General features: G+C 43.0%; 1 long non-coding RNA gene across 2 annotated transcripts; it reads right to left on the reverse strand.

The window, feature by feature from the left end:
• LOC119802457 lies at window positions 1-27,857 on the reverse strand. 2 transcript variants are annotated; one of them, XR_005283445.1, is made up of 5 exons: window positions 24,935-27,857; window positions 23,750-23,903; window positions 6,693-6,853; window positions 2,588-2,742; window positions 1-1,282 (listed from the first exon to the last, which is right to left on the reverse strand). It is a non-coding gene; the product is annotated as an uncharacterized LOC119802457 (long non-coding RNA). The 2 variants fall into 2 exon arrangements; XR_005283444.1 differs by lacking the exons at window positions 1-1,282; window positions 2,588-2,742; window positions 6,693-6,853 and adding exons at window positions 21,236-22,118; window positions 22,329-22,426.
• Between the last annotated feature and the right edge of the window lie 64 nt (window positions 27,858-27,921).

Raw genomic sequence — 27,921 nt, forward strand, 5'->3', positions numbered from 1 at the left:
TCAGCGGATGGGGGAGGGAGTGGGCGTGGCTTGTCTCTTGAAGGGACAGGGACCAAAACCATAACACAAACAAACACAAAAACTCCAAAAGACCAAAATGTTCTATAGGACCAAAGGGTTGTTTCTCTGATATTCAATATTAGTTTGCCCTTATAGAGGAGGTTTTCTGAAGTTCCCCAGACTAATGCAGTTTGTGCTAGAAACTGCCAATAGTTGGGAAGGGAAAAGCAGCAGGAAATGTCAACTTCCCAAAGAAGAGAAGCTACCAATAAAGCAAGAAGAGATGAGAAACACAGTATAAATGGATTAATCAACTTGGTTGTTTGTTTTGTTTTTCCAGACAGGGGCTCATCATGTTGGCCTGGTACTCAATATGTAGACCAGGCTGGCCTCAAACTCATAGATCTGCAGGGGCACTAGGATCAATGGTCAATGTTACAACATCTGGCCCCAACAAGATACTTTGGGGATGCCCTACCAGGAACTTATAATGAGTCTGAACATAATTCCTCTAAGCCAGCTGTTAAGCGTGGTATGGGAGCCACTGTGTGCTGGACTCAGGCCTTGGTACTAAGTGCCCCCATGAAGAAGGCGAAGTTGGAAATCACAAGAAGAGGAGGACTAGATGACCTCTGGGTTGGGGGGAGCAGCATGACTCAGGCCATGGAACCCAAATGAAAGCTGCAAGTGTGGCTCTGAAGCTCAGAAGGAGCATCTGCAGATGTTGTCCACAGCTGGGGAGATAAGCAGGCACTTTGAAAAGAGGCTCCGAGTGGATGCGTCAACTCTCACATGAGCACACGTTAGCACCACTGTGCAGTGATTTCCTTCAGGTTGAAAGCTTCCTTCCTGGAAGGACAAAGGAGGCCCACAGGACTCCCCAAACTTCGAAGACTCAGGAAGCTCAGAGAGTTACAGGCCTCACAAGGCCCCTCCCCTGAGGCTATATATTAGTGGTAAACAATCACTGGGCAGTGCAGACTCTCAGGTCAGCTGAGCTGTCTGCCAGTTAGGGAGGAGGCTCCAAGACTCGAGTGTTCATCACCCATCCCCGGAAGACGCTTTTCAGGGATGTAGCTGTCTGTGAGTCAGCCGTGGCCCTGTAAAGAAGCCCATAAACTCACGGGTTCACCAAGCGAGACTTGGGTGAAATACCCTGTGGTCTCTTTTCAATGGATGAACATCTCTCCAGGAAAAGTCACATGACGAGGCAGGCCACCTTTCACAGCAGGGAAGATGATGCACAGGTGAACCACGGGCTGGAATTCCAGGCTCCCTGACACTGTGCAGACACAGATACCATTCATTTCTTGGTTGGGATTGGCTAATGTTGTATTGGCAAATATTACTTCAATACTTTAGACTGTTTAGACCTAGGGTATGTGGGGGTGTGGCGTGTACCCGAGGAATTAGAGCCCAGTAGCCAGAGTCTCCTGAAAACTAAACCAACACCACACAGCCACTGCAGCTGTTTGTTGTACCATGTTTATAGTGTGGTCCAAGACAGCACAGTCTGCCAGACACAGCCCAGAGAGACTGCCCACAGGCAGTCGTGCGCAACCTTGACTTCAAAGCCAGACAGCAGTATTTCAGGCATCACTCAGCTACAAAGATAAATCCAAGGTGAACCTCTGGAACAGTCAGAATGTCACCCAGCCCACGAAGGCCCTGATGGAGCATTCCTACTGGGTGTGGAGAGGTGATTGCTACTGCTGTCACCATAAGCTGGTCCTCCCAGCAGCAGCAATAGCATGACAATCCTGTACATCTCCTTACAACTCTTTGGTCACTTACTGGACCATGGGAACCTCAAGTACAAGAGAAAAATCACAAGAGGAATAAGGAAACCCTGTAGAATGATGTCATCACTCCAAGTTAGGAATGCAATGGCTGGAGAGAGACCCAGCCTCAGCTGACCCATGGCTGTTTGCATCTCTGAGTTTCAAAGAAAGGCAAGTCATCACAGGATACCCAGGGCTCTCAAATACCACAGACTGCTTAGCACTGTGGGGCACCTCAGGGCATTGCGGCATTACTGACTGGTCTTGGCAGATTCTTGAAAGTATACTGAAGGTCATTTCTCTTCCATATAGAGCTTTCTATGGGGGAAGTAAAATGGCCTTCTTACATGATGTCTTATGGATAATTATGAAGCTTCTACCAACAGCATACGTGATGCCAAATACAGCCTGCCCAACAAGGGTGGAAGCCAACTTGAGCGCAGCCCGTGTTGCTTTGTGAATTGGTATGTGAACTGCCCATTCCTTGTGGGTTTACATTTCCATCTTTATAGGTTTTCAAAACTTCACTTTTCACCAAACACCTTTTTTCCTCCACCCTCACAATATTAATTCATTTTTCTCTTGAGATTACAAAATGAAATAAATTAAGGACTCAGGCTTGGGGGGGAGGAAAAGAAAAGGGAGAAGTAAAAGAAAAGGCGTTTCTGTATAAATGACTTTGTTCCGCTTCAAGGAACATCCATAGTTCAAGGGAAGTAGCAATTAATGGAAGACCACACATTAATTAAATACCAGGGGGTTGGGCCAAGCTTCGAGTCACTCCAAAGTTCTCTCTGGATACCTACCTCAGAGCTGCTGTCTGCAGCTGTCATAAAACAAGTCTTATCTGCGTGAGGTGAGGTAGAAGCGCAGTATCTTCCAACAACAAAATGCTGAGCAGGATCGTGCTTTCTTTAGCCCTCTCTTCTTCAAGTTCCTAAACTCCGTATTCGAGGGAAATCTGCCAGTCAAGAGAGCACAAGTGAGATGGGGGATCAGGATGGAAGATGGTAGAAGGTTCCTGCTGGTGGGCCCTGGAGAGAACCTCCCAGTGCACAGCAGCGGGCATCCGGCGTGTGTGCTGGTGAGGTGTTGGGACCTCTGCAACCTACCTGGTGGGAAGTCGGGCACCTTAGAGCTCTTTTACCAGTGCAGGATTGTTACAAGGCCGGAAACTAAGGGACCCACTATTGTTTTTAAGAGCATGCCAATAATTCATAAGCACTGTTAAAAGAAAATCTCAGAAATTATTTTCAGACAGGGAACCCAATCTCAAACATGATAAATCACTACTAGTTCAAGTTCACATTACATTAAAGTGTTCAGACCAGGACTTGGGGCCTATGTTTCCTAATCCTAAATTATTCGTTCTCCAATTCAATACTATTTGCCTTTTAAACAATTTGTTGTAAACATACAATAAAACATACCAATAAAATTTGGCTTTTATTGGATCATCTGGGAACTCTTGGATTCAAGAAACTATTGTGAAGAGGTGTGGCCTCTAAGTTCTGCCATCTTTTTCTGGTCATAAAAATTATTCACTGAACACATGCGTCATTGTGGTAAGTAATTTATAGCAATGATCTAATCAGCCCTAGAACCATAGGTATGTGAGTATGTGTCAATACACAGTTTTGTGTGTCACCTGCTCAGTCTCATATACCAGTAATGGAAGAGATTAGAGTGTTAGCATTCTCAAGGCTGAAGAGTTAGCTCATTGGTTAAGAACATTGGCTGTTCTTGCAGAAGACCTAGGTTGGATTCCCAGCACCCATATGGCCCCTCACCACGGACTGTAATTCTAGTTCTAGGAAATCTGAAGCCCTCTTCAGGCACCAAGCATGCACACACCAAGCATGCACATGGTGAACAGATATACGTGCAAGTAAAACACACATACACATAAACTATTACATATGTTTTAATGCTGGCATTCTAGCCTTGAATTATCTGTCTCTAAACCAAATCCTAAATCTTCAGTTTCCTCTTTTCAGGTGATTTGCTCTTGTCGCAAGAGTCACAGTGAATTCAAAGCATACTCTCACCTAAAATAAATTTATTCATTACTGGCATACAAGTGTTAAGTTACATTGTAGCCTCTCTTTCTCTCTCTCTCTCTCTCTCTCTCTCTCTCTCTCTCTCTCTCTCTCTCTTTTTCCTTCTTTCTTTCTTTTTGCTTTTTGTTTGTTTTTTTCTTTTCTTTTATCTTGGTGTGTGTGTGTGTGTGTGTGTGGTTTCCAGACAAGCTGTCTCTGTGGCATTGGAACCTGTCCTGGAACTAGCTTTTGTAGACCAGGCTGGCCTCGAACTCACAGAGATCTGCCTGCCTCTGCCTCCCAAGTGCTGGGATTAAAGGTGTGCCACCACCATCCAGCTTGTTTGTTTGTTTTTCAAGACAGGGTTTCTCTGTAGTTTTGGAGCCTGTCCTGGAACTATCTCTTGTAGACCACGCTGGCCTCAAACTCACAGAGAACCTCCTGCTTGGCCACCTGAGTGCTGGGATTAAAGGTGTACACCACCACAGCCTGGCGTCTTGTTTGTTTTCTTGATGTAAGGTTTCTCTGTGTAGCCTGGCAGTCCTGGAATTCACTCTGTAGAGCAGGCTGGCCTTAAACTCAGAGATACACCTGCCTCTGCCTCCTAAGTGCTGGGACTAAAAGGGTGTGCCATCACCACCTGGCCCATTATAGCATATTACAAGTAAAATTTGTTTTTGCTGTTTCTCCTCCTTTCTCCCCATTGATTATTTGAATGCTTTAAATGGGAGAAGCAGTATTATGACTCTCTAAACAACTCTGACATTTGGGATTGATTTTACTTCTTGACCACGAACAATATAAATTAACCTTTACAAAAAAAGATACATATATACTTTATTATTCTGTGTATGAATGTTTTGCTTGTATGTATGATTATGTACCATTTTTATGTCTGGTGCCCTCAGAGGCCAGATGAGGGTGTTAGAGCCCCTGGAACTAAAGTTACAGATGGTTGTGAGCCACCATGTGGGTGCTGAAAATCAAACCCAAGTCCTCTGAAAGAACTACCTCTTAACTGCTGAGCCATCTCTCCAGACTCTGAAAATTAACTTTTAAACTCAAGTTCCCATTTCTGCTTAAGATAAAAACATGACTGTTGAAAATATGATATTTTCAGCCGGGCAGTGGTGGCGCATACCTTTAATCCCAGCACTCGAGGAGGCAGAGGCAGGCAGATAGTTCGAGGCCCATCCTGGTCTACAAGAGCTAGTTCCAGGATAGGCTCCAAAGCTACAGAGAAACCATGTCTCGAAAAACCAAAACAAACAAACAAATAAATCAAAAGAAAAAAAGAAGATAATACGGTATTTCCCCAAGTTTAGTTATTAATTCATTCCGACTTCATGTTCTCTTCTAATGTCACGGTGAGACCACTCATCCCCAGCAGTGTCGGTGACTGACACTTTTCATAAACAGTCTACCACCATTTTCCAACTAGATGTGACCTAGTTTTTTGAATGTTGAAATTTGCAGGGAGGACAGCTTAAGCGATGTGGAGAGGGTTTTGTTTTTTCCTCACCTTTCAGTAAGGCGGACCCTGCAATGACTTTCCTGAAGCTTTCAGATGAAGAAGAAAGTACCAAGGAATTTAGAGAGACCAAGTAGGCATGGGAACTACCTCTGCTTCTGACTGGGAAGATCCAGAACAGGATTTCTGTCTGTTCTTCGTAATCTCTACTCATTTGATTGACAAATATCTACTGCATTGTGCGACAGTCAGTACTCTTGCTCTGCAAACAGGGGGCTACTAATTTCTTTAAGCTCAGTATATTCATCTTTTAATATGTTCCTGGGAATGTGTTAAATAGTCTTACCTTTGTCATCTATGACTTCTTTCCTTGTCTGTGAATTGATAGCAATAATAGCAGCCTTATGAGATTATAAAACGTGATACGGAGGAGTATGCTACAGCATAGATTGATTAGCAAATTGTTCAAGCCCACAGCGAAAAGAAGTGACAGTTTGGACTTTAATCTTAGTTGGTCTGGGTTAAATCTGCGTGCTCAACTACTGATCTGTAGTGTCTTCATAAAGAATATATAAAAATATTTAGAGAAGCAGTTTGATAATAACTGCTTTTCTTTTTAAATTTTAAAAACATTTATGTAGCCAGGCATGGTGGAGCAAGCCTTTAATCCCAGCATTTGAGAGGATGAGGCACGAAGATTTCTGAGTCTGAGGCCAGTCTGGTCTACAGAGTGAGTTCCAGGACAGCCAGGACTACATTGAACAACAAAAAAAAAAAAAAAAAAAAAAAAAAAAACAGAAACAACAACAACAACAAAAAAACAAATTTGTATGTATTCATTCTCCACACATACACAAAAATCAAAAGATAACCTGCAAAAATTGATTCTCTTCTACCATATGAACTCCCAAGACCAAACTCAGGCTGACAGGTTTGGTGGCAAGCAACCTTACCCACTGCACCATTTCTCTCGGCCTTTATTGCTTTGTCTTAAGACCATTTCACAATACTCTTAAGTAAACCCTTTCCAATGTTAAAGCGTGAAATTTTGTTCACTGAGCAACACGGGACATTTGATCTAACAGAACAATTAAGCTTTCCCTTGAAGGAAATTGAAATTTCAATTCATTTTTCACTGCATATTCCCTCTTGGCTTTTCACTCATTTTTGTTTTTATTTTTTATGGCTAAAAATAGACCTTGGTCACCTTTGGGAACAACACTGAGGGAGAGAAAAGGGAGGCAAACTTTGGCTGGATCTGAAAGTGAGGAGGGTGGAGGGAGGAAAGGAGCGAATATCCGTCAACTCCCTCTGTGGAGCAGTCAGCATGGACAGCATTCGTTTGCGCCTGCTGGCCTCCCAGAACGTGGCTGCCACAGCTGCTGCTTCTCAGATACTCACCACAGCGTTGCAAAATGAGGACAAGGAGCCTTAAAGAAGTTAAGCAATTTCCGCCAGGTCACATGACCAGTATTGTTGGCACAGCCTGGTTTCAAGCTCCTGTCTGTCTGCTTTCCAATCTGCAGCTTTCAGGTAGCGTCTTTCCACTCGGCTCAGTGATGCTGAGGAAGGGATGATGCTAAGTCAGTAGCTGAGTCCAGGGTTTACATCCCAGTTCTCAGACCTCGCCTTTCCCTTGTTCTTGTGTTTGGAGAAATTAAGGAAACTCATAGATTCCTCTTTCCCTTTTTCTTTCCTCCTTCCCTCCTTCCCTCCTCCCACTTTTCTTTTAAAGACAATGTTTCTTGTATAGTAGGCTATCGGCACACCCATTGTGGACTGAGAATGACCTTGAACTTCTGATCCTCTTGCCTCCGCCTCCAGAATGCTGTGATGATCACTGTGCCTGATTTGTGGCACCACGCCAGGCAGGGAAGCTTGCTTGTGCTTTGCGCATGTTAGACAAGAACTTTACCCAGTGAGCTGTTTCAACCTTGGGTATCTTTCCTTTTCTTTGGAGACAAAGTCTCCTTGAGTAGCTCTAACTTCCTGGAACTTGCTAAGTAGTCCAGGCTAGCCTCAAAGGGATCTACCTGTGGCTGCCTCCTAAATGCTAGGATTGAAGGTGTGCCTAGCAGTGGATTTTTTAAAAAAATAGATTCAAGAAAATAGCCACCTGTCATGATGCACAACTCTAATCCTAAAACTTAGAGGCAGAGGCAGGAGGATCCTGAGTTTGAGACTAGCATGAGACTTATAATGAGTTCCAGGCCAACCTGTACAAAAGATTGAGACTTAAATATTGTTTTAAGGGCTTTTTTGGAAACCTCTTATTAGCTTCAAAAAAATACCTTTTAAAGTTCAGAGAACAGGTGATACCTGTATCACACACCCCCCTCCAAGACTCAGGGGATAACGCAGAAGAGGACAGACAGGAAGTCAGAGTCAAAGGGGACCACGTCAAAAGACGCATTATTTGGATACGGCACCGTAGGTGCACTTATGAACTCACAGCGGCTGGAGCTGTCTTCCCAGGACCTGCCAACAGTCAAGCCAGCCAATATTCCAACTCGTGTAGGAAAGGGCCTCGTGAGATCGCATGTCTAAGAGTGCGGAGATTTTACAGGTGACTGTTGAGGGAAAGAGAGTTCGTTTTGTTCAGCATATGGCCCATAGAAGTGGCTCATTGGTGGATGTCCCACACCAATGAACATATAGGCGATACTAATTGCACTCAGTGAGATTTTAAAAAAAAGTATAAAGACACAAAGTGGGGAGAAAGATGGATGTGGTACAGAAGGCAGAAGAGGGTAGAGTCAGGGAGGATAGGATCTAAATACATTGTATTCATATATGAAATTACCCAATAATACATAATTTTTAAAATGCCTTTTAAGGCTATGTGGCGGGACGTGGAGGCAAGAAAACCAGAAATTCAAAGTCATCCTTAATTACATAAGGAGTTGGAAACCAGCCTTCATTCAAGAAAAAACCAAAAACTATCCGGGCAGTGGTAGCACACCTTTAATCCCAGCACTCGGCAGAGGCAGGCAGATCTCTGTGAGTTCAAGGCCAGCCTGGTCTACAAGAGCTAACTAGTTCCAGGACAGGCTCCAAAAAAGAACAAAAGAAAGAAAGGAAGGAAGGAAGGAAGGAAGGAAGGAAGGAAGGAAGGAAGGAAGAGAGGAAGAAAGAAAGAAAGAAAGAAAGAAAGAAAGAAAGAAAGAAAGAAAGAAAGAGGGAAGAAGGAAGGAAGGAAGGAAGGAAGGAAGGAAGGAAGGAAGGAAGGAAGGAAGAAAAAAAACTAAGCAAACAAATGCCTCTTAGGAGTTGCTGGTTGTTCTAGAGAGGGCTAAATTCCAGTTTTCTGGAATGCTAGAGGGTTTGTGAGTGCAATGTTTACATGTCTCACGAGAACCTGGGGACAGGTGCTTTTCTGATGCATTGTGGGAGTCTTCCAGAAGCAACATGGCTGAGAGGTTGGAGGCTGAGCAACTTCCACTCTGAGCAATCCGAATGGAATAAGCAGGAAGAGTTTCACAGGGTGGGCTGTACAGTCAGTTCCACACCCACCTGTGCTCGCTGGGTGGGCTATACAGCAGTCCCACACTCGCCCGTGCTAGCTGTATCAGGAGCAGGTGTTTGTAAAATGCTTGGGATTGTTCTCTTGTGCACTGTAAAACAGACAACACCAGAAACTGAACTTGATTCTATGGAAATCACTGCCGCCCTGATTTTTGCTTCTTAGGTTGCTTGGCGTGTTCTCTCTCATATGCAGATCCTAGCTCCCAACTTTCATGTACTCTTTATGGGGGAGCAGAGGTCAGGGAGGTGGAAAGAGGACCTGGAGAGGAGGGAAAGATGCTTTAAGGGTAGAGAGGTGGGGAGAGCAATGGAATACGTGGGATAAGAGAGAATACTAGGGAAGAGGGGTATAAGGAAAGACATGGAATGGGGGATGGGTGTACAGGGAAACAGGAGAGGAACAGGTTGTGGGAGAATCAACAAAACTGAGAATGTATGAAAATGCCATAGGAAACCTGTTATTTTATGCTAATTAAAATTTAAATTAAAAAATTACTTGGCTTCATATAATCAGATGGTCTATGCCTTAGAAAAGATGGCAGTTGTAGCATTTACATTTCAAATGTATGATTTCTTAAAGAAAATAATGTAAGTTCCAGGCAGTCTTCTTGTTCCTACCCAGTCTCTTGCCCTTTTGCGGGATACTCAACCAACTTTGCTTCCTGGCTGGCCTAAACAAAGGGTGAGTTCCTTAGCCAGTTTTCCTACAACCTTAGTGCTCTGTCACCTGTCTTCATATTTAAATGTTCCCTTCGATACAAGAGAACGAGGGAAAGGCCATCAGATTTCATCATGTCGAGTAGTTTTTTAATTAATTGTGCTGATTTACATGTCTGGGGAAGGAGACAGCACAGGTGTGCCATGGCCTACGAGTGGAGGTCAAAAGTCAACTGGTTGGACTCAGTTCTCTCGTTCCTGGGGATCAAACTCAGATTCTTAGGACTGGCAGCAGGGCCCTTTACCAGTGAAGTCATTTCATGAAATCTGGGGAAAGTTTGCTAATGTGCTCACTTAGATGACTCAACAGCTGTAAAACACACTACGTTCTTTTCTTTAGTGAAAATAAACTTTCCCCATGGATTTACCATGTGCCAGTCATGAAGAAAGGTGACAGAAGGGTGAAGAGTGGCCACCTTCAAGAAGTGTTCTATAGAAGGCTGGAGGGATTGGACGAGCAGTTAAGGACACTTGCAGCTCTTGCGGAGGCCTCAGGTTTGGTTACTAGCACCTACACAGCGACTCACAACCATTGGTAGCTACAGTTCCAGGGAACCCTGTGCCTTCTTCTGACTTCGCCACACACCGGGAACATGGTACACATACATATACAAAAGTAAAACACATATGTAAAATAAAATAAATAAAGTTAGAGATTTAAGCAAGCAAGAAAGCTGTGCATGGTGGTGTGCCCTATAATCCCAGGACTCAGGAGGCAGAGGCTGGCAGATCTCCATGATTTCCAGGCCAGCCTGGTCTAGATAACAAGTTCCACCCAGGGACAGCAGGGAGACCCTGTCTTTTTGTTTCATTTTGTTTTTAAGACAGGGTTTCTCTGTGTAGCCCTGGGTGTCCTGGAACTCACTCTGTAGACCAGGCTGGCCTCGAACTCACAGAGATCCGCCTGCCTCCACCTCCCGAGTGCTGGGGATTAAAGGCGTGTGCCACCAATCCTGTCTTAACAACCACAGAAAAAGACTTTTTCTGGATGGTGGGGAAACGGCACCAACACAACGAAACACTGATCACAAAGTATGTTTCACAGCATACAGGCTGGACAAATGCTCTATTGTTGCCAAACCACATCTCGTCTTTACTACCAAATTACTTTCAAGGCCAGCTGCTTGGGCTTATTTCTCTATGGCTTCTAAAGATGTGATATAAAAATCTTGGCCAGGTACTTGATTTCATCCATCATCATTCTGCTTCTGCAGGAGTCTGTCATCCTGTAGGACTGTTTTCAGATGCCAGACTGAGATGCCATGAAGGAGATCTGCTAGATTCTGCCTAATCATTGTTCTGTTACTTTGAAAAATAGTACATGTGGGGCCAGTTCAAGACTAGTCTGAACTAACTTGATAATGACCCAATAAATGTCAGATTGAAAAAGAGAAAGACATCTTATGCAGGCAGGGAATTTGGTATCTGATGCTACTAAGCATCTATTAGGAAGGATTTTATGTTAATTATATATACATTTACATATATATATATATGTGGACATTGAACTAATGAACAAATATAAATACATGCACAGTGTACTTAATTTCACAGCAGTCTTACTAGAAAACCATTATAATCCATTTTTAATGTGGAAAAACCTATTAAGAAGATGACAAAATAAGAAAAGTATTGATTTCTCAGAATCATTCATATCAGAATTCAAAGTTTGACTTATGCGACAGCAAAATGAATGTTCTTTGCCCTGGTTTAAGCTATCTGAGCTTAAGGCATTTAAGGAGGAAAAAAAACTGTCTTGCATCACACAGCTTTGGAAGCAAATGGCTCACAGCACATGCAGGGCACCAGGGACCCCTCCCTGTGTCGTCAGGTTAGTGTGAGTCTGATCACTCTCAGGAGGACCCAGTATAACTCACAGCTGTCCCCATCCGGGACTGACTGGAGTCACTCTCTTTATGGACACAAAGCAACCCCCACGCTCTTCTCTTTTCTCCTGTTGATACCTGCAGCTCATTTGGGGAAATGTGCCAAATTGCATTAAGACTTTGGACACTGTAAAAATAGATATATTCAAATGCTACTCCAAAATGCCTCTCTGAGAATCTAGCATCTTCATTAAACATATTGACAGTTAAATAGGATGGGGACTGGGAACACATAATTAAATGACTGACAGAGTCCTGGGCTGTTGAAAGAAAGCAGCCTGATTATTCACGACTGATGTTACAGTTGTATGCGTGACTCTGTCTCGTCATCTGTCTCGAGGAAATTCTGTCTGTTTATATTTCACTCTTAACAGTCATCGACTTGACAGTTTCTCTCCATATGTGTTCTTATTTTTCACCCTTAGCATTTTCTGTGACTAAATAAATACCTTCGTTGTAACCACTTAGTGTTTGCTGATCCCAGCAAGGTAATTGGTTGCATGGCTGCTTAGTATTTTGTTCCCAAAGCTAATTAGACACTTGATATACCAAAATCCCTAAAGAAGACAGTTTTAAAAAAAAAATCACTAGGGCCAAATGTAAATATTAGCAAGAATAGCTAACTATAAATAAACAAGCACGTATTCCCCAGGTGTTGGCTTTCAAAGTAAAAGTGTGGAAATGACATAATAACTCTTTAGAAAAATAAACTGGGTGTAGTAGCTCACAACCATAAACTGAGTATTTGGATCAGGAGTTGAAAGTCTGCCTTTGCTACATAACAAGTTTGAGGCCAGCCTGGGCTACAACGAGACTCTGTCAACAAACACACACACTTTTCACGTTTGTCAAATATGGACCCTAATAAAGAAGGAAACTGAGCCCAGTGTAGTGATGCTGGCATTGTGGAGGTGAAGCCAGGAGGAACACGAGTTTGAGAGGAGCTTGAACTACTAGGAGCCCTTGAGTTTAAAAAGAGAAGTGGGGCAAGAACAGGAGCGAGGGAGGGAGACAAAGAGAGAGAATTTTATGCCAGATTAGCTAAGGGAGAGAAAGAATTCGCTGCTAGATCCAAAGAGCAAAGCAGAAGAGGGGATGCCCCCAAGACTCTGCTCACATCTGCAAATACCCGAGAAGAGCAGCCTTGCTCTGTAAGAGAACTCAAAGACTAGAGGACAGAGTCTCCGGGAAGAGACTCTATAGCTGTCCCTTTCTCTCAGCTTCTCCAGAGAAGGGAGTGCGTCTTGGTCAGCCACATTTCTTTCTTAAGGTCTCTCACAGCTACTGACTAAGAGCAAGGTTTTGGCAATGGGCTGGATAAATCAAACAGGCTCTCCTGGGAGGCAGGCATTCTCTGCTACTGGAAGTGGCTAGGGTTGGAGCAAACCCGAGAACAGACACAGTTGGAGGAGACACATGATTATAGAGAGACCTGCCTGAAACATCTGCGAATCTTCAGCATAGTATCTGATCATGTCTTACCACATTCCCCCACAGAACATAGCTCCAGTCTGCCCTTTTCCTCCCATCTGCTGCTATTCTCCTAGCCCAAGTGAACTGGATCTTGAAGTGAACTGGATTATGACTGATCTTCTAAAAGGTGTCTTCATTCTACTTTGCAGTCAATGTAGTGGTTTAATAGTGTAATTAGCTCAGTTATCCCTCCTGCTTAAAGCTTCTTGGTGGAAAGAAACAAAAGGAACAAAAGGAGGGCTAGGGAGCTGACTCAATGGATAAAGCACTTATTGAGCGATTGTGAGCCCTGGAGTTCAGATCCCCAGCACCCACACAAATCTTAGACAGGAGTGGCACCCTGCCTAGAATCATAGCACTCCAGCACAGAAATAGGGGGCCCCTAGGGCAAGTTTGCTAGCTAGACCAAATTGGTGAGCTCTGGATTCAAGAGAAAATATACTTAAAAATATAAGGTGAAGAGTTATCATGAACCCCACTGATGCCAGGCGATGGTGGCGCACACCTTTAATCACGGCACTGAGAGGCAGAAGCAGGCAGATCTCTGTGAGCTCGAGGCCAGCCTGGTCTATAGATGAATTTCAGGACAGCCATCGCTGTTACACAAAGAAACCCAGTCTCAAAAAACAAAACAACAACAATAAAACCATTAATAACCTGCAACATCCATATGCACCCACATCTGTACACACACACACACACACACACACACACACACACACCAGGAAAGAAGATACAAGTCATATTTTGTTTACAGATATCATTGCCTTTCTGGGGAACAATATGAGAACTAACAGAATATCTATCACAGACAAAAAGAGAATTGATTTGGTGGTTGTGATCCAAAATCAACTCACAGAAAAGTTAATGTTCAACCCTCTAGCAAATAAGTAATAATAATGAATATAGAAATGAAGAAACAAAAATGTTAAAAAATAGCAAGAAATGGATAATTGTATGCAAATACATTATTCTGAAATGCACAAGAATTATTTGAAAATATTAAGGAATACAAAAGATTGAAACAGCCGAGCAGTGGTGCACAGGAGGGTCAGAGGTAGGTAGATCCCCGAGTTTGAGGCCAGCCTGGTCTACAGAGCGAGTTCCAGGACAGCCAGGGCTACATGAAGAAAGCCTGTCTCGACAAACAAAAACAAAGACATGAAAGCAGTTGGGAAGATGGACATTGCTCATGGGTAGGAGGTCTCAGCACAGAGACCTTAGAAATAGAATCAATAGGTTAGATCTCTACTGATAACAATTCTAACTGAATCTTAGTTTAGAATTAGATCAATTGAGTCTGAAATTCAGTAAACAAAAGTGAAGCTAGAAATAACTGTTATTAACAATGTTCAGTAACTGTAATATCCAGCGCTGGAAATATGGCTCGTCAGTTAAGATCACTAGCTGCTCTTGCATAAGACCTGGCTTTACAAAGAAAACCAGCCTACAAATCACAATCCCAGAGAACCTAGACAACAATGAGGACCCTAAGAGAGACATACATAGATCTAATCTACATGGGAAATAGAAAAAGACAGGATCTCCTGAGTATATTGGGAGCATGGGGACCTTGGGAGAGGGTTGAAGGGGAGGGGAGAGGCAGGGAGAGAAGCAGAGAAAAATGTAGAGTTCAATAAAAATCAATAATAATAATAAAAACGACCCAGCTTTAGGTCCAGCACTCATGTTAGGTGGCTTACAACTGGCTCAAAGTCCAGTTCCAGAGGATCCAACACCATCTTCTAGACTTTGAAAGTACCTACATGAACAAAGTGTTTATGCATCCATATACTCACATGCACACACACACAGACCCACACGAAATAAAAAAAAATCAACCTTAGGAAACAAGTAACGGTTTCATCTAAATCAGATTTATCTGGAGAAAAGTTTGGTTTGAAGACATCCTTATACTGTGCCAAAAATAAATTCCAGATAAGAAGAGATCTTTTCATTTTGTTTGCTTGTTTGTTTTTTAATGTTAGCAAAAAGAATCAGGCCAGATATAGAATGAAAGTCTGCAATCCTAGATTGAGGACCAGATTATTAGTTGGAGACCAAAGTGAGTCATGTAGTGAGACCTTGTCTAGAAAAGCAGGGGTTGGACATCTGGTTCAGGGCAGAGTACTTGCCTAGCACAAGTGAACTTTGGGTTTGATCTCCAGCACTTCAGAAATCAACAAAAGAGGTAGGAGTTTTATCATTCAGAATGAAAAAGAGGAAGAAATGGGTTGTTATTTGTAGATAATATAGTTTAAGGCAGAAAAGACAAAAGAATCCACAGTTAGTGGGCTTAAAAGTAAGCTTAAGACATTTTGATAGTGGACTGGGCATGGTGGTTCACACCTTGTTTGTTTTTTAATGTTAGCAAAAAGAATCAGGCCAGATATAGAATGAAGGTCTATATCTTCCTAGCGTTCGGAAGGCGGGGGCAGGTGGATCTCTGTGAGTTCAAGGTCAGTTCCAGGGCAGGCAGCCTCTCCCTCTCAAGGAGGAGGGGATGCTAAGGTTAGGTATCTCTGAGGTAGAATGCCTAGCATGTGTAAGAATCCTAGGTTAAGTCCCTAGTTCCAGGGCAGGCAGCCTCTCCCTTTTGAGGAGGAGGTGCTAAGGTTAGTATCTCTGGGGTAGAATACTTGCCTAGCATGTGTGAGGGTCCTAGGCTAAGTCCCTAGGAGCACAAGGTCTCTAATTAATGAGGTTGGTAGGTAAAAGAATGAATATAAAAATCATTTGTACTTCCATATACCAACAACAGTTAGAGATAAAGGTCCTACCCTGTGTGACAATACATGACTTAAAAAATTTCTTTATTGATTCTTTAGAAATTTCACATCACGCACCCCAGTTCCACTCACCTCCCAGTCCCTTCATATCTGCCCCTCACCCCTGCAGTATGACACCCCAAATTAAAAACAAAACAAAGCAAGTAAGCAAACAAACACACAAAAAAGCCACCTCAATCCTCCATTTCTCCAACACCTTGTCATTCATCCTAGTGGCAACGGGTGCTGTGGTATGTCATGAAGTATACTCCTTTTGTCCAATCAGTGCTACCCACAAAATGTTCATTACAATAAGTCATTGGCCTGGTTCAAGGCCTCTGGTTTCTGGTACACCATCATCACTGGGCCCTCATCAAAACTCCTTTCGGATATCCTGTTGTTGCCCCAAGCCACAGAGATCCTGCGGTTATTATTCTGCAGGACCCGTCCCTTCTCGCATTCAAGCAGGTCGTGTGTGGGGCAGTGTTTTAGAGTGGGCCAACCCAAGGCCCAGGGTGTGGGTCTGGGTGGGAGCTGAGCTGGTCAGTCTGAGCCACTGGGATCATGACCTCAGGGGAGGGGCAGAGCCAGCTCTCTTAGGCCATCGAGGCCAACTCTCCCACACCTGTAATCCCAGTACTCAAGAGGCAAAGGCTATCTGACATCTGTCAGATCAAGGGCAGCCTGGTCTACCTGTTGAGTTCCAGAACAATAAAGCAGGTGCTACATAGTGAAACCCCGTCTTAAAGGAAGGAAGGAATGAAAAGAGGATGAACGGAAGGATAGCACCAAAAGTTTAGCATAAACACTTTTTGAGGGATAAATTTAATAAAAATTAAATACAGGAAAGGTCTCTACCATATCTCTGAGCAGAAGACTCAGTTATCTTAGGGCTGTCAGTTCACCCAAACTTATCTGTAAATTCATTGTAATTCAAGTCCAAATCAGAAAATTTTGTTTTGTGTATGAGACTTTATAAGCTGGGTTTAAACTTACAGAGATGACTAGGAGTACTGAGGACACTTGAGAAAGAAGGGAGCAGGCTGGTCTACCAGATCCTGTGGTTTACTATAAAGCACTATAAAACACAGTGATTAAAGCAGTCTGGTCACAGGGCAAAAAACAAATAGGGCAATGGACTAGAAAATAATGTGCCCAGAGATGAGCTGCTGTGTTGAACTTCTGATTTATACCAAACATGGTGCTTTAGAACAGTAAGTTCTCAATCAATGGTATATGAATATTAATTTTCACATGCTAAAAAAGACAATAATAAAATTCAATTATCAGTATATTATATTCGTAACTATGGAAGGTGGAAAGACATGTTTTAAGATATTCCAGATGTGAATATCCACAGTGAAGCAGGTGAAAAGTTCCTAAGCCTGACCCAGAAAAGCAAAGCATTAGAAAAAACTTGGGAATCTTACTACACACACACACACACACACACACACACACACACACACACACACACCCAAGAAACAAAGAAAAACCTTCTACTCATCTACAGAAAGCAGTAAAAATGAGGAAGCAACCCAGAGAGTGGAATTAGATATACAGGCAGCACACAGAGTCTGCTAAGACTCCTACAGATACAAGAAAAACAGAAACAAGCCAATGAGAAAGCAGAAAAATGTCATTTTACAAAAGGGCTAAAGTCTGGGATAGGCACCTTACAAAGGAAGATATTTAAATGATCAATGAACAGAGGCCTCTGGGAAACACTGAGACCATAAGGAGGCTTTACTGCACACCCATTCAAATGGCAGTGCAGAAAAATGACAATTAGGAAAGGGAAGCAGACGTGTAGACACACATGGAAATCTCAAGATTCACTTAGGAGGTAATTTGGGTGTAGTGGTGCATGCCCATAACCCTAGCATTCAGGACATGGAGTCAGAAGGTCACAAGTTCAAGACCACTATCCAGTAGTTGTTCAGTCCTCAAGGCTGGATGTCTCAACTGGTCAACTTGTCTTTCTGAAGAAGCAGGCTCTAATAACAGTGAAGGAATTAACTTGCCATCAAAAGCAAGTAGGACAAAAGCAAAAACTTCCTTCTTCCATGTTCTTTATACAAGCTGACATCAGAAGGTATGGCCCAGATTTAAGGTGGATCTTCTTACTCAAAAGATCTGAATTTAGTATGGTCTCCCCACTTCAAATGACTCCATGAAGAAAAACTCTTCACAGGTATATCCAGCTGCTTGGTTTCTAGTTAGTTCCAGATGTAGTCAAGTTGACGACCAAGAATAACCATCACAATGTTAAAGACAATGAAAACGAATTAAGAAGCTTAGGGTAGTGTAAGAGTCGTCAGGGGCTGAAGAGATGGCTGGGCAGTTAAGAGTACGTACTGTTTTTACGGAGGACCCACCTACAGTTCCCAGCACCCATACTGTGGCTCACAGGTGCTTTTAACTCCAGCTCTAGTAGATCTGATGTTTCTGGTCTTCAGGCATCCATAGAAACATGAACATAACACACACACACACACACACAATTTAAAATTTAGGGGGAAAAAGGTAGTCAGATAAAGCCTTACTGAAAAAAAAATTTTTTTTTTTTGAGACAGGGTTTCTGTGTAGCTCTGGCTGTCCTAAATGGAACTCACTCTGTAGAGCAGGCTGGCCTTGAACTCACAGAGATCTGCTTGCCTCTGCCTCCCAAGTGCTGGAATTAAAAGTGTGCCATGACTGCCAGACTGAAAAAAAAATACATTTAAGTAAAATTTTGAGTTGCTCAGGAACGGAACCTCAAACACCACTCCAACATGGAGGGGTCAAGAAGAGCCAGAGAAAAAGCCTTTGTCTGGAGAGAGGACAGTCAAGCACATGCCCTGAGGCAGTGACGGAAATCAAACTGCAGATCCACGAAATTCCCAGACCCTAAGCACATGACGAGCAGAGCAAGCTGTCACTAGCCGAGGGCTGGGGTTGGAGTCACTCATGTCACTGGAGGCCCGCAATGTTCATGGCGGTGTCGATTTTAAATGGGAAGTAGCTTCAGGACAAGTCAGCTCAACCGTTCATTCAGGAGGGAGAGACAGACAGACTTCCATGAGTTCAAGTTCTAGGGTAGGTAGCTCTACATAGTAAGACCTTGTCTATAATTTGTTAATTGAAAAAATAAACATCCCACCAAACGAAACCTCTCCTCATTTACCTGTGAAACTGAAATAATGCACTTTTCTCCCATCTTGGAAGACTAAATGAATAAAACACAGAAAGCCTTCAGCCCAGCACCTAGTATGTGCTAGGCTTTAACTTCTGTGAGCTGCACATGCCTGTAGTCCCAACATTTTGAAGCTGGAGACAGGAACATTTGAGTCTGGGTCCAGGTGAGTCACAAAGTGAGTAACTGTCTGAAAAAAAAAAGTCACACCAAGTCCATGCTGGGCTGGAGGTTAGCAGAGGAGAGGGCATACACCCAAGGGCTCTGCTGAGTCCCATTATAGAAGGAAGTGTGAGCACGGAGAACAGAGAACAGTTCGTGCATGGGCCAGTTCTGTTGACCATGTCTTCTTTCACGCTAAGGGATAGAATCAGCAATGCTGCTGGCCTACCTGCAGGAGAAGCCAGGTAAGCAGCCCTTCTGTGTGGTCAGGAGGAAGGGAAAATGCTTTGACTAACTACTCAGCCTCTGTGCACTAGCATTATAACCACAGAAGGTTTGGTTGGCTGCCACCCAGTATTATCAAATGAGGAGAGGCCGAGTGCAGAGAACGGGCTTTATTAGCAACAAAGGCTACAAGGCAGAGAGGGCAGGCGCTTGCCTTCCAACAACCATCCTTGCCTCCAGGGAGAATCTTTGACAACTTTCCAAGGGGAGATACGTGTGTTCCAGACAGGTGGGTGCCTTAGTTCTCCAGTGTTTTAAAAAGGAGCTGCTTCTGGGCTGTGGACTTCTTATCTACTTCACAGAAGGTGGAGAGAGGGGGCTCTCCACTGTATTTAAAGATGACATAAGTAAATGATCAAAGTTTCTGTTCATTAAAGTGACTTGTGTTTGGCTTTTGCTGTGGTTAGGGATTCTAGTGAGTGCCCTTCCAGGTGTGACCTTCTCCTATAACTTGAGACTAGGGCATGCTCAGGAAGGGAGGGCTTATGTATTTCTAGCTAACTTTAGTGTAGAGTTAATCTATAAAAGATAGACTTCAGGAAGCAGCTACTCCTTATGAGAAAAGGGTAGACAGGAGGCAGGAGCAACACCTGGGAAAGGGGGAGGGAGTGATGTGCACCTGCAGTAAATTGGAAATCAAATGGATACTTTCAAGAGTTTAACTCAACATCCTTGCACTTGGAACAAGGGTTCAATTTTTATCATGTTATGCCCCTCAGTGAGCTAGTTATAATACCAATTATTTCCATTTCAGACACAAAAATCACATTCCAAGAGGTTATTTCCCCAAATTTGCATGGCTAGTAAATAGCAGAATGGGCATAAGTCTAAGGGTCTATATTTTTAAGTACCTGACAAAAAACAGATTTTGCTTTTATAAGGAGAGTCACATTTGATTTCCTAATAAATCATACTACACTCTTGTCATTTGCCATCAATAAAAAGAATCTGGACCTGTCATTGTGAAAGATATCATTCCTACTGCATAGCTGCAGGTCCTGAGGCTTAAACCACTGATCTCTACGAGGAGTGCACAAGACAAGCCAGTGAGTTATGGTAAGAATTGTAGAGCCGGGCAGAGGTGGCGCACACCTTTAATCCCAGCACTTGGGAGGCACAAGAGTCAGTTCTAGGACAGGTTCCAAAGCTACACAGAGAAACCCTGTCTCAAAAAAAATGTAACTTCCACTTATGTCTGTTATTTAAGCAACAAGTAATGAGCTTCCCTTGGATTGATTGGCATCCTCTGTAGCAGCTTTGCTTGTCCGTTCTTCTGCTGTGCTGGGCAGGTGAGCCTAGAATCTTATGCATGCCAAGCAAGCACTCTGCCACCCAGCTACATTACCAGTGTGCTTAAAAGATTTCTTTTTTGAGATGGTCTTGCACAGTCGCTCAGACTGGCCTGGAACTTTCTAGCCTCCTACCTCATTACAGATATGTTTGACCATCTTACTAGAATCTTCCCTAGATCCTTAAATTTGATGTCAACATAAATGGAGGTTTAGAAGCTTAGTGATATGAGCAACCCACATGGTAGAAAGAACTAACTCATGAAGGTTGTCCTATGACCTACACACACACACACACACACATACACACACACACACACTCGAAGAGACAGAGAGACATATAAAGAGATGTAAAAAATTATAAATGGAGTTTTTTCATCTTTAGCATCTGATAATATATCTCAGTCTTGTAAGAGATTTAGACTTAAAAAAACCAACTAGATTTTAACAAATTAAATCTCATAAAATTAATCATTTTTGAATGATTGCTTTCCTCAAAAAACTGTATAAAGATGGTATGTAGAACCAGAAATATCAGAACTGAGAATTTATTCTTTTTTAAATTTATTTATTATGTATATAGTGTTCTGGGCACCAGATCGCATTATAGATGGGTGTGTGTCATCATGTGGTTGCTGGGAATTGAACTCAGGACCTCTGGAACAGCAGTCAGTTCTCTTAACCTCTGAGCCATCTCTTCAGCCCTTCTTTTTTAAATATGTATGTGTCTATGTGTATGTGTGCCCAGAGGCCAGAACAAGGTATCAGATTTCCTGGAGCTAGAGTACAGTACCTGCTCATTGTGGGAGCTAGGCACCCGGTGCAGATCCTTTAGAAGAGCAACAAGTACTCTTAGCCACTAAGCTATCACTTCATCCCTATTTGTCATTTGTGGGTTTTTTGTTTGTTTGTTTGTTTTGTTTTTCTGAGACAGGGTTTCTCTGTGTAGCCCTGGCTGTATACAACTCACTCTGTAAACCAGGCTGGCTTTGAACTCACAGATCTACCTGCCTCTCCCGAGTGCTGGGACTAAAAGCATGCGCCACCACTGTCTGGCATATTGTTTTTCCTATTTGTCACTTTTGACACAGTTATGTAGTCCTGGGTGATCTGGTTTTATGTATCCCAGGCTGGCCTTGAACAGTGAGCCTCCCCTCTAGGGTGCATCTGAGCACAGGTGCAGGTGCCATTCACCTTTTTGTTGGGGAATCTTTCAGTGGCCTGGGGCTCACCAACAGACAAAGCTGGCTGGCTAGCTCTGTCTCCCCCTGCACTGTGTGTCACATCTATGCACAGTTCCCAGGGATTCAATCTGACTGGGAGTGGGAGAGAAAATGAAGAGACAGACAGATGGACACATGAACAAAAAGCTGGGATCAGGTGGACTGGGCTCTAGGATGGAGAGATTTCACTGATGAAGCTGAGTGGAGAGGAAGGGCTGCTGCCTGCAGACGAACAAGGACGCAGGGTTGCGGAACACAGCTGGATTAAGGGACCAGTTCAGCTAATTTCAGTGGGGCCGTCTCTGTGGGGAAGCAGTCCTCAGGCTGTAAATATCCAAGAGTTGGGGTGGGGACAAGAAAGCCATAGTGAACATTCTCTGCACACACTATCAACATGCACACATTGAGCAGAGGAAGGCTTTGCCATTTCCCTGAGTCCGAGGCTATGGGATCCTTGACAAGGTGGGGCCTATGTTAACAATACACATTTACTCAGGACTGCCTCCGCTCCCTACAGATGTGTTGACTCTTTACCATGGTTTCTGGTGACTGAAACTCGGGTCCTCATGCTGCAGAGCAAGCACTTTCCCAGCGAAGCTCTCCCCTTTGCCCAGTGTAAGCAGACATTTTCCCTGAAATAAAATAATTTCAGTTTCATTCTACCCATTTAAAGGGTTGCCTTCATTTCATAACGTATTACCTACAATAGTGTCTATAACTTGAAGTGTACCTTACACACATTGTGGGTGTATATTAAAATTAATTTGAAATTATTGACTTAGATAAAACTCTACCATTCACCAGCTGAGCATTCTAGTCTGTGAACACAGTAGGACTCGGTACCGAGTAACCATGCAATAAGAGTCGGTCGCTATACCAACATCAGGGTTAGTTTTTAAGCCCAAGGAAGTACAGATGACTCTGATGCAGATTCATGATGTATATATATATTAGTTCCACCATAAACTGATCTCCTTGGAGACAGTTCCTTGGTCGGGAACTATAAAGTTTGCTGCAGTTATCATAAGGCTGGATCTAAGTGTCCCTGTGAGAATGCCTAGAAAGGCCTCCCTCTGATCTTCTCCTTTCACTGTGCCAGGGAAAACTGGGAAGATCTTCCTGACTTCTCCCTGCAAACACCCCTGTGGGCAGACCAGTGAGAAGGTCCTGCAGGCAAAGGTTCTTTCTCTAAGCCTGACAACCTAAGTTTGATTACTGGGCCCCACATAGTAGAACACATACAGAACTGATTCCTGTAAGTAGTCTTCTGTTACCACATATGTGCAATGGAACACCCCCAACCAAAAACAAACAAACAAACAAACAAAAAACCAAACCAGAGATTCACCTGCCTCTGCCTCCCATGTGCTGGGATTAAAGGTGTGCTCCACCACCGCCCAGCTGTATTTTTTAACAGTATAGTAATCCACCTAACGTCCTACTGAGAACACTAGTTCCTGTGCTAGTGTCACTCTACCCTAGGGCTTCCTTTTTCCGTTCTGTGCCGAGAGCACAGCATAAAGCAGTGACTCAAGGCAGCTACTTGACCGTGTCTGCTGCCTGCTAAGGGCATGTGCATGATCCGGTGGAGATGAAACCTACTTAGGTCATAGGTTCTATAGTGCGGACTCTGACATTAGCTGTGCTATGAAACCTCTCTTCGGCTACCATGTCACTTACAAAGTGGAAAAACACTTCATAGGGCTGTTGCAAACACTACATGAGATAACAGACCGTGAAAACGTAGTTCATTTTACATGTTCAATAGAGGTTATTTTCTTCATTCTCTCACCTGAAACACCAGACCCTCTTTGGATGCTTGTTGAGGAAAAGAATGCTGACTTACTGTTTAAGCTCTGATTCTCCTGCCAAGTATGACTCCTCATTGATAAAGACTGTTTACTATGTCAGGTACTGTAGTAAGTACTTGCCACTCATTTTTCTCTAATACTCACCACAATCATATGAAGGACTGACAAAAATTCTATTTCAGTCAGGCAAGGTGGTACATGCCTATAATCTTAGCACGGACACAGGAGGGTCATTCCAACTTTAAGGCCGGCTTGTTCCACATAGTGCATTCATGCCAGCCAACTGTATAGCAAGATCCTGCCCAAATAAATAAACAAAAATGTAAATATCACACCGAAGAAAACTGAGTCCTAGTAATTTACCTATAATTGGATGTTGAAGACACTTGGGACCCAGGACATTTTGACTCTGGGACTCACAAACTTGTTGCCTGCACCACATTAAAGGTTCAAGTGACCAGCATTCAGCCTGTTTAGAGCTGGCTCTGTAGTTTTTATTGACTAACCCCAAATAAGCCACATACATTTGAACTCTGAGCAAACAGTGCCTAGGGCTTTTGTACCAGGAGACTCTAGCGTTACCTCCCCCACAAGGCTGTGCTCTTTGGAAAGCAGTGTACAGGAGTGCCAGGAGTCAGATCCTTTGAAGTATACAGCTATGAAATCAATCTGCCCAGGCACTGGCCCATCTGCCAGCTCTGAGTCAGCTGGCAGGCAAAAAGGGCCAGAGGCTCAGATGTAATCAGCTCCTAAACAGGTCTGACTACACCACCTCCGCCTCCCTCAGCCTGTCATATCCTTCCAGCCTGATCTTACAAGAGTTCTCCCAACACAGAAGGCATCATGTCTCACAGCAGTGATTCTCCTGGATGCTTCCCTAACTGACTACCAAAATTGCCAGACGCACTTACAAATGATTGATGGCAATGGCGGAGGTTTTGAGGAGGAAGGTGAAGTGGATTAAAATCAGTCAGGGGTCAAAGTCCCAGCTTTGCAATACTGTTTTGTAAATTGTCTAATAGCTTTACATTTTAGTTTTCTTATTAACAAGTTGGGGTGACAATATTAAGACTCTTGTGGGCTGTTTAGAAAGATCAGATGAGAGAAACAAATGGGAAATGAATGAAAGGCCCCTTGGTACAGTGACACTATGCACAGTAAGCATTCAGACGTTAGCTACACTGTGCAGCCTAGTAAGTGTGAATGAAAGCCTATTGTTCGTCTCCAAGAGCTGATATGAAAATTATCAAGTGCTCAGAACACGAATCACTCCCTGTTCTATACTTTGAGCACAGTAAATACTTTGCATTCCTTCCATCATAAACCTACTTGACTGGCAGGCTTGCTCTCAGGTAGAAGGTGAATGCTTCTGGAGCTTCAGTAAGCAGATAAGACAGCTGCTCTGGTTAAATGACAGCAGGTATTTCTTGAAGATTCCTTGACAAGAGGATCATCAAACAGGGATGAGAAGACATGGCGTATGTGTGTCATTGTTCTCCTTTAACTAGACTGACCCATGCCACCACTTAGTGGGCTATGCCGTATTCCAAGGAGACTACTTGTTCTGCATGTCACTGTTATCCACTATGATGCAAGACAATTTTTTTGTCATCATTGTTTATCCAAGAAAATTTCAGAGGGGCTGACCTAAAGGATTCCAAGTGAATTTCAGAGGGGAGAGTGGTAGTAAACGAGAGTAACCACTTATTACAAAATCCAAAATATGCTGTCTATGTGGGCAATCCTCATTTCTTTATCTATAAGACTGCACAGCGTGTACTGCAAAGGTTAAAAGAAAGTAATACCATTTGGTTATAGCACACATTCATGAATCTAAATACAAAATGGATAAATTTTCTATTTACAGGAGAAAAACACAGCATGCCTTTCAGTGAACCATCAGGATGCCTGGGTGTAAGTCTTCTCAAGTTCACAGAGTACCACTAAGGTGTGGCAGCATTTAACAGTATCATGCAGATGAATGGAACTCCCTCCAGGCTATGTGGATACCCATACACTTCCAGGGCTGAGTTTTAACCTGAGTCATGCACCTTACTGCATCCCAGAAGAGCTACAAGCATTTGTACATAGATGCAGTGTCTGGGACTTGGCCAATTCCCTTTCTATATATGTATGAGGGCAGGAGTAACATCTTGGATGGATCAAAAACTTTCATAAAATCCTTAAGAGCTTCATGCACCCAGATCATTGAGAACTACAGCCTGAGGAGTTAGGAAGGTAGCCCAGTAGTTGAAAACACTTGTTCTCTTCAGAGGACTTTGGTTGTTTCACAACACCAACACAGAGAGGCTAATAACCATCTGTAACTTCATTCCAGAGGATCTGATGTCCTCATCTGACTTCCATGGGCACCAGGCATGCATATAATATACATCCATACACCAAGGCAAAACACTTTTACACATAACATTTTAAAATACTGGGAGAAAAAAAATCAGCCTGTCGCCATGGTACGAGTACTATCAATACTTGTGAGGCAGGGGCAGAAGAATCAGGAGTTCAAAAACTACCTCAGCTACATAGTGAGCTTGAGGCCAGCCTGGGCTACATGAGATCATGTCTTAAACAAAAGGAAATGCTTAAGAGACCATGGAGGGTGCACAGATCTTAAGTGGGGGAGTAACAATATCGTGGCGTGCTATAGACTGTATGAGATATAAAAGCAGAAGGCGGAGATATTTTTGAAGGGAGGAAACCAGCCTGAAGGGCAGTGAGGGACAGGGGTAAACTAGAACAAAAAACAATCACACACACATTGTAGTGAACCCTATTACTTCATATGTTTAAACTTCTATAAAAAGTACTACTGGGACTGGAGAGATGGCTCAGTGGTTAAGAGCATTGCCTGCTCTTCCAAAGGTCCTGAGTTCATTTCCCATCAACCACATGGTGGTTCACAACCATCTGTAATGGGGTCTGATGTCCTCTTCTGGCCTGCAGGCATACACACAGACAGAATATTGTATACATAATATTTTTTTTTAAAAAAAGTACTACTATCTCAGAACCCTAGAAAAATCCTGACTTTTCCAATACCATGCAGAGGCACCACACTTAAAGGGTAGGTCAACAGAAACAAACATTCTGAACAATTCTAGTGACTGAGCTGGACCTGGTGACGTAGGTCAGCAATTTTAGCCTCTCAAGAGTCTGAAGCAGTAGGGCTACAAGTTCAAGGTCTGTCTCAGGAGTCTTGTGACCTGTGGCCAACTGAGTGAGGTTTTTGTCTAACGATACAAAGTGAAAACAAAAATGTCTAGTTTCAAATTTTAGTACCAGGAAAGACATTCAAGTGATTTATGTTTGTTTTAAATTTTGTTTTCTATATAATGCAGGCTACTTTTGTTAAATCTGTTTATCTCAATGACAGAAAGAGTATGCAACAAACGCTGAGGCATAACGGCCTTTACTTCCAGCAAAGGCAAGCTGATCCCTTAAATTCAAGGCCAGCCTGATCTATGTAGCAAGTCCAGGCCAGCCAGGGTTACATAAAGAGAGCGTATCTCAAACAATAACATACAAGCACACCATGTAGGAAGTACTTGGTACATGGTTAGACCTCAAATGTTATTTCCATATACCAACTTAATGTCATATGCATTCTTTCATCTCCTTCCCTTCTTTAAGGGCTTCTTGTAATAATCATTGAAATAAGTCTTTACTGTCAGACTATGTTATTCAGGATGGGAGAGGAGGCTTGGTGCAATCTCCATGTTTGTACACCCATAAACTATGACAAACTATAAAAATCCTTAAACAATGTAGGTTAAAAGCTCAATGTTCTAATACAAAAAAGTACTAAATAAATAAGGACTAAAAAATAAAAAAATCAAATCAGAAAAAGTGCCTTCAAACAGGAGGAACACTGACAAACCGTAGGTCCCACAGAATTCATAGACTCTGGAAATGAGACTGAGGGGTCAGAGAACTGCACCTACTTAAATTCAACTTAAGTCAGTTGTTAAGATCTAACTACATGCAATTTGAAGAGATTATGGTAGAATTTCCTTGATCTTATATATAGATGTTTCTAACAAGTCAGGCCTGGTGGCATATGCCAATAACAGCACATTTGGAAACAGAGGCAGAAGGATCATGATCTTGAAATCAACATCAGTAAGACCTTGTATCAAAACCTAAACAAACCAAACATTATGTTTTTGAGATAGTTCCTCTGGGTAGTCCTGGCTATCCTGGAAATCACTCTGAAGACCAGACTGACCTCAAACTCACAGAGATTCAACTGCCTCTGCTTCCTAAATGCTGGGATTAGAGTCATGCACCACTACTGCTAA

This window comes from Arvicola amphibius, chromosome 12 (genome assembly GCF_903992535.2).
Source record: "Arvicola amphibius chromosome 12, mArvAmp1.2, whole genome shotgun sequence".
NCBI classification, from domain to species: Eukaryota; Metazoa; Chordata; class Mammalia; order Rodentia; family Cricetidae; genus Arvicola; species Arvicola amphibius.